Raw genomic sequence first — 13,016 nt, 5'->3', positions numbered from 1 at the left:
AGGAATTTATCATTTCTTCTAGATTGTCTAGTTTATTTGCGTAGAGGTGTTTATAATATTATCTGATGGTAGTTTTTATTTCTTTGGGGTCAGTGGTGAAATCCCTTTATCATTTTTTATTGTGTCTATTTGATTCTTCTCTCTCTTCTTTATTAGTCTAGCTAGTGGTTTATCTATTTTGTTAGTTTTTTCAAAAAACCAGCTCCTGAATTCGTTGATTTTTTGGAGGGTTTTTCGTGTCTCTATCTCCTTCAATTCTTCTCTGATCTTAGTTATTGATTGTTGTCTGCTAGCTTTTGGTTTTGTTTGTTCTTCCCTTGCTAGCTTTTTTAATTGTGACGTCTAGGTGTCAATTTGAGATTTTTCTAGCTTTCTGATGTGGGCATTTAGTGCTATAAATTTCCCTGTTAACACTGCTTTAGCCATAACCCAGAGATTCTGGTATATTGCCTCTTTGTTCTCGTTTATTTCAAAGAACTTCTTGATTTCTGCCTGAATTTCATTATTTACACAGGAGTCATTCAGGAGCAGGTTGTTCAGTTTCCATGTAATTGTGTGGTTTTGAGTGAGTTTCTTATTCCTGAGTTCTAATTTGATTATACTGTGGTCTGGGATACTGTTATGATTTCAGTTTCTTTACATTTGCTTAGGAATGTTTTACTTCCAATTATATGGTCAATTTTAGAATAAGTGCCATGTGGTACTGAGAAGAATGTATATTCTGTTGTTTTGGGGTAGAGAATTCTGCAGACGTCTACTAGATCCATTTGATCCAGAGTTGAGTTCAAGTCCTGAATGTCTTTGTTAATTTTCTGTCTCTTTGATCTGTCTGATACTGACAGTGGGGTGTTAAAATCTCCCAGTATTACAGTGTGGGAGTCTAAGTCTCTTTGTAGGTCCCTAAGAACTTGTTTTGTGAATCTGGGTGCTTCTTTATTGGGTGCATGTATATTTAGAATAGTTAGCTCTTCTTGTTGAATTGTTCCCTTTACCATTATGTAATGCCCTTCCTTGTCTTTTTTGATCTTTGTTGATTTAAAGTCTTTTTGTCAGAGACTACAATTGCAACTCCCACTTTTTTGCTTTCCATTTGCTTGGCAAATTTTCCTCCATCTCTTTATTTTGAGCCTATGTGTGTCTGCACACAGGATGGGTCTCTTGAATACAATACACTGATTTGTCTTAACTCCTTATCCAATTCGCCAGTCTGTGTCTTTTACATTTAAGGTTAGTATTGTTATGTGTGAATTTGATCCTGTCATTATGATGCTATTTAGTTATTTTGTACATGAGTTGATGCACTTTCTTCATAGTGTCATTGATCTTCATATTTTGGTGTGTTTTTGCAGTGGCTGGTACCCGTTTTCCCTTTCCGTATTTAGTGCTTTCAGGAGCTCTTGAAGATCAGGCCTGGTGGTAATGAAATCCCTCAGCATTTGCTTGTCTGTAAAAGATTTTATTTCTCCTTTGCTTATGAAGCTTAATTTGGCTGGATATGAAATTCTGAGTTGAAAATTCTTTTCACTCTCTCTTGACTGAGGGCATATGTGGACTTACTCACTCCTTACCCTCTGAGAAATAACCCTTCTGTTCACAATGCCATTTGGCAGAGTTGCGTCTTTCTTATTCATTTAAAAAAACAAAATCACACAATGGTAACGCAATGCTCAAAAACTGCAGTGAGTTCTAGATTGTAATGCTTGGGCAGGAGGGGACATGAACAGTGAGAGTCCAGTTGGATGCTCCTGCATTTGCACTTTCAGCTGTGCTGCTGTGAGGAGATCTCAGCTGTTGTGCATGAGCTTTACATACCCTAGATGTTACTGGGATCTCCTTATCTCTCAGAGGTTTAGAATACTTGGCTCAAAATGAATATTAGTCCTAAGTACTCCCCAAGACTTCAGCAAATTCCTTGCACTACATGTCACCACAGAGTTCTCTGTCCTGAGTTTGCAGATACAAATAACCTCTAGTCATGCATTGCTTAACAACAGGGATACCTTCTGACAATGGCATCATCAGGTGATTTTCGCTGTGTAGGCAACATGAAGTGTACTTACACAAAACTAGATGGTGTTGCCAACTATACACCTAGGCTATATGGTATAAGCTATTCCTTCTAGGCTACAAGCATGTGCAGCAAGTTACTGTACTGAATACTGTGGGCAGATGGAACACAATGGTAAGTATTTGTGTATCAAAACTTATCTAAACATAGAAAAGTAAAATATAGCAGTATAATATCATGGAACCACCATTGTATATGTGGTTTGTCATTAACCAAAATGTCCTTATGCAATGCATGACTATGTTTCAAATTCCTATGTGGATTCCATTTATATTTTTTGAAAGTTAAGTATTATTAATTTCCCTTCTAAATTAATTTGCCTCCTGAATAAAGCATAGCTGAGATATTCTAGATTGGTCAGATCACTGATTCCTCATCATTTTCCACAAGTAAACTGGTGAAAATGGCAATTTTACTGAAGATATGAAAAGTTAAGGGAGGGATTCCATAGGCATCTTCTGCTACCTTCAACTGTTCCATGCCCTGCTCCCTTCCCAAAGCCCGAATTCCTCTTCTGCCACATTCTTCCTTGGGCTTGGCCCCCAGAAGGGCATCCCATGCCCTGACTTCAGCTGTTTGCAGCCCCTCTGCAGTTATAAAATGAATAAGTTCTGGAGACCTAATGTATAGCATGGTAACTACAGTTAATAATATTGTTCATTTGAAATTTGCTAAGAGAGTAGATCCTAAGTGTTCTCATCACACACACACACTAATGGTAACTATGTGAGGGAATGGCTTTTTTTGTTTGTTTGTTTGTTTTTTCTTTTTTGAGACAGAGTCTCGCTCTGTCACCCAGGCTGGAGTGCAGTGGCATGATCTCGGCCAACTGCAACCTCTGCCTTCTGAGTTCAAGCAATTCTCCTGCCTCAGCCTCCTGAGTAGCTGGGATTACAGGTGCACACCACCAGGTCTGGCTAATTTTTTTATATTTTTAGTAGAGATGGGGTTTCACCATGTTGGCCAGGCTGGTCTCAAACTCTTGACCTCAGGTGATCCACCCACTTTGGCCTCCCAAAGTGCTGGGATTACAGTTCTGAGCCACTGCACCCAGCCTGGATGTGTAAATAGCTTGAGTGTGTCAGTCATTTCATAATGTGTACATATATCAAAACATCACATTATAGCCTTGAATATATACAATTTTTGTTTGTCAATGTTACCTCAATAAGGCTGAAACAGTCAGTCTTTGAGTCTGGTTTTCCCAGTATGATCTTTGTTGTGCTAAAGAAGAGAAATCTAAAACTTTTCCCTCGAACTACTTTTCCAAAGCTAAACAGTAAGAGTAGATGGCTTCATTTAGTGATTTCCATTCTTTCTCGTCTCTAATGCACATGTATTTCTTTAAAAGTCCTTATATTAACCAGGGCATTCCAGAGGGACAGACCCAATACAATATATATATCTCTCTATATATCTATATATCTATAGATATAGATATATAGATATATATAGATATATAGATATAGATATATAGATATATAGATATAGATATATAGATATATAGATATATAGATATAGATAGATATCTATATATCTATATATAGATATATATACAAAATAGTTTATTTTGTATATATATTGTATATGTATATGTTGTATATATGTACTATATATTGTGTATATATAGTATATATAGTATATATATGTACATATTGTACACATATACAAATATATGTGCATATTGTATATATTGTACATATTGTACATATATACAACATATATGTATATACAATATACAATATAATATGTATATATTGTATATATGTACATATATATTGTATATATGTACTATATATTGTACATATATAGTATATATAGTATATGCATGTATTTTGTGTATATATATAGTGTATGCATGTATTTTGTGTATATATATACAAAATAGAGTTTATATATATCTCTCTCTATATAGATAGATATCTATATAGATATATCTACAGATATCTATGTAGATATATCTATAGATATCTATAGATATCTATAGATATATAGATATATATATACACAAAATACAGTTTATTAGGGAGACTTGGCTCACAGGATTATAAGGCAAAGTCACACAATAGGTCGTCTGCAAGCTGGTGAAGAAGAGAAGCCTGGAGTGGCTCAGTCCACATCCAAAAGCCTCAAAGAAAGGGGGCTGGGGCCGGGCGCGGTGGCTCACACCTGTAATCCAAGCACTTTGGGAGGCCGAGGCGGGTGGATCACGAGGTCAGGAGATCGAGACCATCTTGGCTAACACGGCGAAACCCCGTCTCTACTAAAAATACAAAAAAATTAGCTGGGCGTGGTGGCTAGTTCCTGTAGTCCCAGCCACTTGGTGGGGCTGAGGCAGGAGAATGGCGTGAACTCGGGAGGCGGAGCTTGCAGTGAGCCGAGATCGCGCCACTGCACTCCAGCCTGGGCAACAGAGCTAGACTCTGTCTCAAAACAAAAACAAAAACAAAAACAAACAAAGGAAAAAAAAACGGGGCTGACAGTGCCGCCCTCAGTCTGAGGCCAAAGGCCTGGGAGCCCCACCTATCCCCCGCAAGGGGCTGCTGGTGCAAGTAGACCCAGCAAGCTGCTTCTCTGCCTTTTTCTGCCTGCTTTGTTTTAGCCGCACTGAGAGCCGATTTGGTGGAGTCCACTGAGTTGATTTCTCTGGTTAGATATCATTAATCTTCATTCTAACCTAATTTGCCTATTGGAGAAACATTTCCATAAAACAATTTTCTTTTCTTCTAATATTTCATCTTTCAAATATTTTAAAAGCAAACTAACACAGGAACAGAAAACCAAACACACCGCATGTTCTCACTGATAAGTGGGAGTTGAACAATGAGAACACATGGACACCGGGAGGGGAACATCACACACCTGCGCATGTCAGGGGGCGGGGGGCGCCGGGTGGCGGCAAGGGGAGGGAGAGCATTAGGACAAATATCTAATGCATGCTGGGCTTAAAGCCTAGATGACGGGTTGATAGGTGCAGCAAACCACCATGGCACACGCATACCTATATAACAAACCTGCACGTTGAGCACATGTATTCCAAAACTTAAAGGAAAATTTATTTTAAAAAGTTAGAAATGCCTTTTCTTTAGAATCACCATTTCTTTTCCACAGCATTCTTTGCCGAGGTCATTTCAGAGGACATGCCAACAAAGGCACACCCCACTCTCCTATTCTGCGTAGTTGCGATTATCACGCCCATTCCCATCAATAGAGTCTACTGCCAGAAGAAAACTACAGGGGCAAGGAGAAAAGATCTAATCCTTTTTTTTTTCCCCTTCTCTCCTGTCTCTGCTGTGAGCAACAGTGAGAAAGGCCTGAATGCTAATTCAGAAGTCTTCATCCTGCTGTAGATCCATCACTCGCAGTCTATTGGCAGATTGTGGAAATACTAGGCATGATGTTCTCATAAGGCAGGGCCTCCGATGACAGCCCTTCCAGTCAACACTCATGCCAGTGTTTAGAAACTGAGCTTATCAGGGTTTATAAACGTTGAATGCATGCAATTTTCCCTCACTAAGTTTTTCAGGATATAAGAATTGAGTAACGGTGTTCAAAAGTAAGCATTCACATGCATGAAAATGCTGGCATTATCACAACAGGGTCCCAAAGCACAGGGCCGACTATTCAGTAAACTGGCTGAATCAAAGTTACAGCACCACGGGTATCATCATTATTTTAGTCTGAAGCTGAACCAGGTCGAGGGTTAATCCAAGCAAAAATTCTCCTTTGTCTAAAACTTCTTGCTACTTCAAGTATAAATTGTTTCTGCCTGAATTATTCAGATAAATGCCTCCTTGGTCCATTTTCTTTTGCTAGCATAGTCTTAGTTTATAATAGAAGCAAATACCAGGTCACAAGGAAAAAAAAAAAAAGGAAATGAACTAAGAATAAAGAAGAAACCATGAAAAGAAAAAGAAATACTCTATACCATCAGTATGATGAAATGATTTTTTCTTTCATTAAAGTTCTTATGCCTCACCATAGAGGGTTATTTAAAGCAGTTGTAAAGCTCAAGTGTTCATAATTTGACTTCTTATTCTGGTGAGAATATCTGCTTCCTTTTCTAACAGTCATACTTCTCTTTCTTTTCCTTTAAAGATGTTTTTCAAACTCCAAACACCCTGGTCTCTTAATGCATTCTAGTCAGATCCAGTACATTCTTTGCAAAATGACATGGGAATCTTGAACAAGGTTTCCTGTCAGTTTAATGATTCAGTTGTTGATTTGCTGATATGTTTTAAAGCCATTTATTCTTACACAGCTGCATGTACTACATTGCTCTGTGCGTGTATTTGTGAATATATGTATATATTTTCAGTGTAAATATACTCATACACATAAAACAAAGGGATCTATTTCATTTTGGAACATGGTTTGATCGAAGAGAAGCTTTTTATTCTTTGTTTTTAGACTGCCAGTGAAGGGTAGTTATGAAAAATATGTCATATGCTGCTTTAAATGTATCGGTTAAACGCTAGGCTATTGGATTCATCATTATCAGCTAATGTTTCTGCTACTGGGCATTGCGTTTTAGTATGAAATTTATTGTGGAACCTCACTATTCCCATCCTCTGAGTTGACTGTGTGGTCACAGCCTTGCTGAGAAGAGAGCAGTCATGGATGAGTGGAGGCTTTTGGTTCCTCTTGCATAAGTCTTTTGAGCTATGACAGACATTGGTCAATCAATTCTCAGTTCTCTCCTCCTATCTCCTATTTTCTTTTGCTGGACTTTCTGATGTGTCTTTTTTTAGTTTCATTCTTGGTACATTTATCAGTAAAAATAATAATTACAGTGAATATCATGTACTGATTATACACTGTGCTAGGCACTATGTTAAGGGCTTTATACATGATCTCATTCAATCCTTAAAACAGTCTTATGAAGAAGTTACTACCATTTTCAATTCGTAAAGAAGAAATTGAGACATGAGAAGACTAATGAAATTGCCTGATATGACATGATGTAGCAGTGAAATGTCAGAATTCTAACCCAGATGCGTATGACTCTAAAGATCATGTTTTTAATCATTCGGGTGTTCTGACTGCTTCTTGAATACGAAAAATAGAGACCCTATGGTTACTCTCTCTTTACCCTTTTCTTTTCTTTTCTTTTCTTTTTTTTCTGGAAACAAAGCAAAACAAAACAGTTTAATTTTTTTTTTTTTTTTTTTTTTTTTTTAAGACGGAGTCTCGCTCTGTCGCCCAGTCTGGAGTGCAGTGGCGCAATCTCGGCTCACTGCAAGCTCTGCCTCCCGCGTTCATGCCATTCTCCTGCCTCAGCCTCCAGAGTAGCTGGGTCTACAGGCACCCGCCACCACGCCCGGCTAATTTTTTTTTTTTTTTTTTTGTATTTTTAGTAGAGACGGGGTTTCACTGTGTTAGTCAGGATTGTCTCGATCTCCTGACCTCGTGATCCACCCGCCTCGGCCTCCCAAAGTGCTGGGAATACAGGCGTGAGCCACTGCGCCTGGCCAATACTTTAATTTTTAAGACAACCGCAAACACCTCAAACAATGGATTATTGTTACAACACTTGTTAGCTTTTCACAATCTAGTTATTGCAAAGGCATATGGATAAATGTTAATGGACAAAGTAAAAAATGAGGCACCTTAATTAATGTAAAATTTAAAGTAAAAAGACATTGAATCCACTGACTTCTAAAACAGGCTAAATATACCTCTATATGTTACATTCTAAAATTGTATTGCCACCTGTGGTTTGTGTCTTGGATTCTACAATTAATTTTAAGGAAATGCATAAACAAAACTGTGCAACTTGCAAAGGGAAAATCATTTTCTCAACTTCATTTCATGGAAAGACAATAAAAAAGCTGCTAAAATTTGTTGGAGCCACACATAAAGCTACCTATGGAATGAATATGATCACTGTTACCTTTGAGCTGTGAGGAGAATTCTGCCCACTGCACTGCAAATTGTATATACCATACCTTGTGTTCTAGACAAGCATGATCATGCTTTTCCAAAAATACATGTATTTTTTCATTCGACACAATGAACACATTTCTCTTTTCCAATTTAATCTATGTGGAGCTTAAGTTACAGTGCCCAGAGGAGGCATTATGACATGGTACTAAGCCTTTACATTTTTAAAGTGAAATCCCTCTTTTTCTTTAAAAATACTTTTAAAAATATGCAAAAATACAAATGGGACTGCTAAATTATTATGCATATTTTAGAATGAGAAGCATATCTTTTCTTCCTTTAAAGTGCCATATAGAGAATGATATCTTACAACCCGGAGCCACTTTTAAAAAAATCCAATGTGAAAGGACTGTTATGGAATGAAAAGCTTGCACAACTCCTAGAAGCAGTTAAAGTCGGCAACATGCAACATATGCTACACAGAACTCAAGACTTGGTAGCTTTTCTGAAATTTGAGCCCCCCTCCCATGTTTAATGGAAAGTAACATTTACAAGGTGCGTTTACATACACTATAATACAGGAATGATGTCCCTTTGCCAGAAGATAAAATTGCACATTTCCTTGCTATTTCTTGGTTCCAACTTGATAATTTCTTAAGGTTGTCAATTATATAGTACTCAGCTAAAATTTATTTTTCATAAATAGTCACAAACCCTGCCAAAACACAAAGGGGAAAGTATTTCTCATTAAAAAAATGACATTTGCATGTCACACAACACAAGAAACAATGCTTAGAGACACGTTATTGTTTCCAGAAGAAAACGGTCAGTAAACCACTAAGGGAAGTCAAAAGACTGCTCTTCCCCAGGATCAGAGTGCACAAAAAGCAAAATGTCAAACAACAGTACTTCAAAGCAAAATAAAGGTCTGAGGATGAAGCCAGCTCACCTGTAATCCTGTTAAAGAATGAGAGTCACCGTTTAGGTCCAACGCTCTGGGAACACTTGCTAGCTCAGAATGCAATATTGGTAGAATTTGGTAAGAATTCAACCAAGGATGCTGAAGGCATTCGCCAGCTGAGGATTGTTTTTTCTGGAACCATTTCTAACATCGGGATCAGGAAATCTGTAAACTATGCAGCATCTTCATGGGGCCAGCCATACTTCTCCACAAGTACATCAAAAGGGCACCAGGGTTTCAGCTTGGTGATGTCGCAGTTCTCCTTTTCTGGTGAAAAACTCCTCGAAATATTTCCCCAACATAGCGTATTTTTTTCCAGAAGAAAACGGTCAGTAAACCGGACTTTCCCCAGCAGTTCAATGATCAATGCTATGTGATCTTCGTCTCTGGAATAGTCTTCCCCAGAATGTGGTTCAAACAAATAATCGCCCATTGCCAGCTCAAATGCCATACACGCCATGCTCCAGATGTCCGCAGGGGTGCTGTATCCCGCTCCTATTAAAACCTCTATGGAACAGTATTGACTCATCTGGATGTCTTCCGTGAAGTGTTTATGCGCCCAACAAGCATTTCCCAGGTCAGCAATTTCTACTCTAATTTTATCTGCATTCCGTGTATCCAGGGGATTCACCAACAAGTCAGCCTCCCGCGTTTTTGCTTTTGGCAAATCCCCAGTACTGGAGGCTGAAACCGTCCTGCTTCTGTCAGTAAGTGGTGATCCCTCAGAAAGCACAGAGCTGCAGGCCACGGGTTCTAAGGATTCAGAGAACAACGAGGTGGAAAACTCTGGAAACTGTGACTCGGGAATTTTATGCCATACATTTGGCAATTCACTATTGAATTGTTCATAGGAGCTGTTATATGTGTAATCGCTTTCTGCATTTGGCTCATCAAGATTATATTCCTCAGTATTTGGGCCGTCTTCTTCATTATCCTCTTCATCGTCCAGTTGCTGCTCCAGTAAGAATGGGCCATTTTCAAGATGGCCACTGGTTTTAGGTGATTCTATCCACGTAGGGTCTATGTTCGCAAGTTCCTGATCTACATCATCTTCTTTCTCAATGTTTTCTTTCTCAGGGTCTTCTTTCTCTTCCTGGTCCTCAGCTTCAGCATTGTCCTTTGCCGTCTGCCTCGGCCGCCTCCTCTAATCCTGCTGTTTTTAGTTTCACTTCTGCGCAGTATTCGCCATCCGCCAGAGCGGCGTCGGCGGCGGCGCAGGCGCAGTTCCCACCTCTTCGCGGCCGGTTGAGCAAGTGAAAGCCGCAGCCCGGCTGGTTTCCGCGCTCGCGTCGCCTTCGCCTCCGTGAAGCCCCTATAGCCCCGCTTGCGCCGCGTCGGAATGAGCTCCAGGAAAGTGTTGCCCATTCAGGCCCAAAAGCGGAGGCCGAAAAGAGAGAAACACCCTACAAAGCTGGAGCCTCAACAGAAAGCTCCTTTAGTTCTTCCTCGTCCACCTCCACCACCACCACCGCCACCTTTGGCAGACCCCACACCACCAGAGCCAAAGGAGGAGATCCTGGATCAGATGATGAGCAAGAGGACCCTGCGGACTACTGCAAAGGTGGCTATCATCCAGTGAAAATTGCAGACCTCTTCAATGGCCGGTATCATGTTATTAGAAAGCTTGGATGGGGGCACTTCTCTACTGTCTGGCTGTGCTGGGATATGTAGGGGAAAAGATTTGTTGCAATGAAAGTTGTAAAAAGTGCTCAGCGTGATACAGACACAGCCTTGGATGAAATAAAATTGCTCAAATGTGTTCGAGAAAGTTATCCCAGTGACCCAAACAAAGACATGGTGATCCAGCTCGTTGACTTCAAGATTTCAGGCATGAATGGGATACATGTCTGCATGGTCTTGGGAGTACTTGGCCATCATCTCCTCAACTGGATCATCAAGTCCAACTATCAAGGCCTCCCAGTACGTTGTCTGAAGAGAATCATTTGACAGTTCCTTCAAGGGTTAGAATATCTACACAGTAAGACCAAGATTACTCATACTGACATAAAGCCGCAAAACATCTTGATGTGTATGGATGATGCATATGTGAGGAGAACGGCAGCTGAGACCACTGAGGGGCAGAAAGCAGGTATTCCTCCTCCTTCAGGGTCTGCAGTGAGTACGGCTCCACAGCAGAAACCTATAGGAAAAATATCTAAAAACAAAAAGAAAAAACTGAAAAATAAACAGAAGAGGCAGGCTGAGTTATTGGAAAAACGCCTGCAGGAGATAGAAGAATTGGAGCAAGAAGCCGAAAGGAAAATAATAGAAGAAAACATCACCTCAGCTGCACCTTCCAATGAGCAGGATGGCGAATACCCTTTTCTTAACTTGAGAGATATATGATACAGAGGATCAAAGCACCTAGAGTCTCCATAGTCACATCCTTGCATGTACACGTGTGGTTACATACCAACATATGTATGCATACACATGCACACACATATATGCGTACACACAAACACTTAAAACACTGAAAACTGTGTCTTATCACTCCTGCACTGTGGAAAAATAAGCCATTTTTAAGCTCCTTTTAGAGTTTTTGTAAAAAACAAAAGCGAATGCCGTTTTTCCTAATCTGAGCCCCCAAAGCTACACTTATATTATCTAACTTCTCTGTGGAATATTCTTATCTTTTTCATTCTATTTTATTTCCTGAGTCTTCATTCTTTCCATTTCTTCAGGTCATTGACTTGTATCCCATCTCTCCTAAAGGCTATAAATCATTCAATGTTATTTTCTTCAATTCCAAAGCAATTTTCAGTGATCTTTAAAAACTCTTGAATCTATTTTATTTAGAACTAAATTTTTTAAAAATGATTTTCAGCACTCTTTTCATGAAGGAAGGAAAACTCAGGTATTATAATAAATGTTAAATATTTCCTTTTTTTGTCCCTGAAAATGTTTTGAATTATTTTTAATTGCACTCTTTATTTTAGTTTTTAAATATATGATGCTCTTTTCAAGAAACCAGTTTCTTTAATGTTTTTAATTTTAAATATAAGTGCACTTTAGTTTTCACTTTGTTTTACCTACAAATAATCATGATTTTCTATGTGATATTGAAAATGTCATTGTTATGATTCCATTCATTGATTCCATATTTTCTTTTTTTTTTAATTACTACTTTCTTTCTAGAACTGACTGCTTTGACACTGCTATCTATGTGAAATATTTCTTCTTCTGTTTAACTATGTTAACATGATGAATCAGATCTGCCATATAAATGAGAAGCCAAATAATGTTTTTACTGCTTTAAAATACAGAGGGGAAGCTGTCTAGTTTTATTAATATTGTTTTTATAATTGAGTTTCTGGTGGCAAATTCACTTTTTGGCAATCAGTCTCAATAGCCAAACTGAACCTCAGATGAAACAGATTGTTGTACATAAAATATGGTGAAAGTAGAAATTTAGCTAGGACAAGTACAGCTTTATAAAGCAAGAAAACAATTGGAGCCCTAAATGCAGCATATGGATATCAAAAGAGTCAATTTGTTTCACATGTGACACTAAAGAATAAATGAAGAAAGCGCCTATGTCAGCTCCTTCATACACATCGAGATGAATCTGCCTTCTTTATGCACTGATTCATTTAAAGTTATTTTAGAATGTGAAGATTAGGCTGCTGATTCAAACCTGTTCATGGTTTAATTCTAAAATTATTCATACTATCAAACATTAATTAAAGCCAAACTACTAATAAAAATAGCACTCTAGTTTATTTGCAACAAATATGCTAATATCTTAATATAATCAGAAATTACAAAATAGCATTACAATTGTATTATTTGGAAAGAATGAATATGCCATTTCTTTTACAAGGCAGTTACTAAGTTGACTCCATTCAAATCATGCAGTGAGTTCCAACAATATTCTGAAAATGATGCAGGCTGAAAAACTGAACTTCTTGCGGAATCATGACCAAAAAGAAATGCCCCGTTCTGTAATCTTACTGTTGGTTTACCTAGGCAGATGCACTTTTGGGTGGAGTAGAAGAGCAAATAATTTGAGATAATTGTGAAGCAAGAACTGGCATTCCGGCAGATGCATTGTGAAAATGGAGCTTTGACAAAGTCAACAAGATATGGTGGGGTGTGGCCTGG

At 38.5% G+C, this 13,016-nt stretch overlaps 1 protein-coding gene and 1 pseudogene across 3 annotated transcripts in view; one reads left to right on the top strand and one right to left on the bottom strand.

Annotated features, from left to right (window-relative positions):
- The window catches only part of NKAIN3 (sodium/potassium transporting ATPase interacting 3), a 750,443-nt gene that overhangs the window by 126,796 nt on the left and 610,631 nt on the right, over positions 1–13,016 (bottom strand). The window lies entirely within an intron of this gene.
- LOC104007624 (SRSF protein kinase 2-like) lies at positions 10,159–11,481 on the top strand (annotated as a pseudogene).

Source organism: Pan troglodytes, chromosome 7, assembly GCF_028858775.2.
Source record: "Pan troglodytes isolate AG18354 chromosome 7, NHGRI_mPanTro3-v2.0_pri, whole genome shotgun sequence".
NCBI classification, from domain to species: domain Eukaryota; kingdom Metazoa; phylum Chordata; class Mammalia; order Primates; family Hominidae; genus Pan; species Pan troglodytes.
Note: the sequence above shows the minus strand (reverse complement) of the source record. Positions and strands in the feature narration are given on the sequence as shown.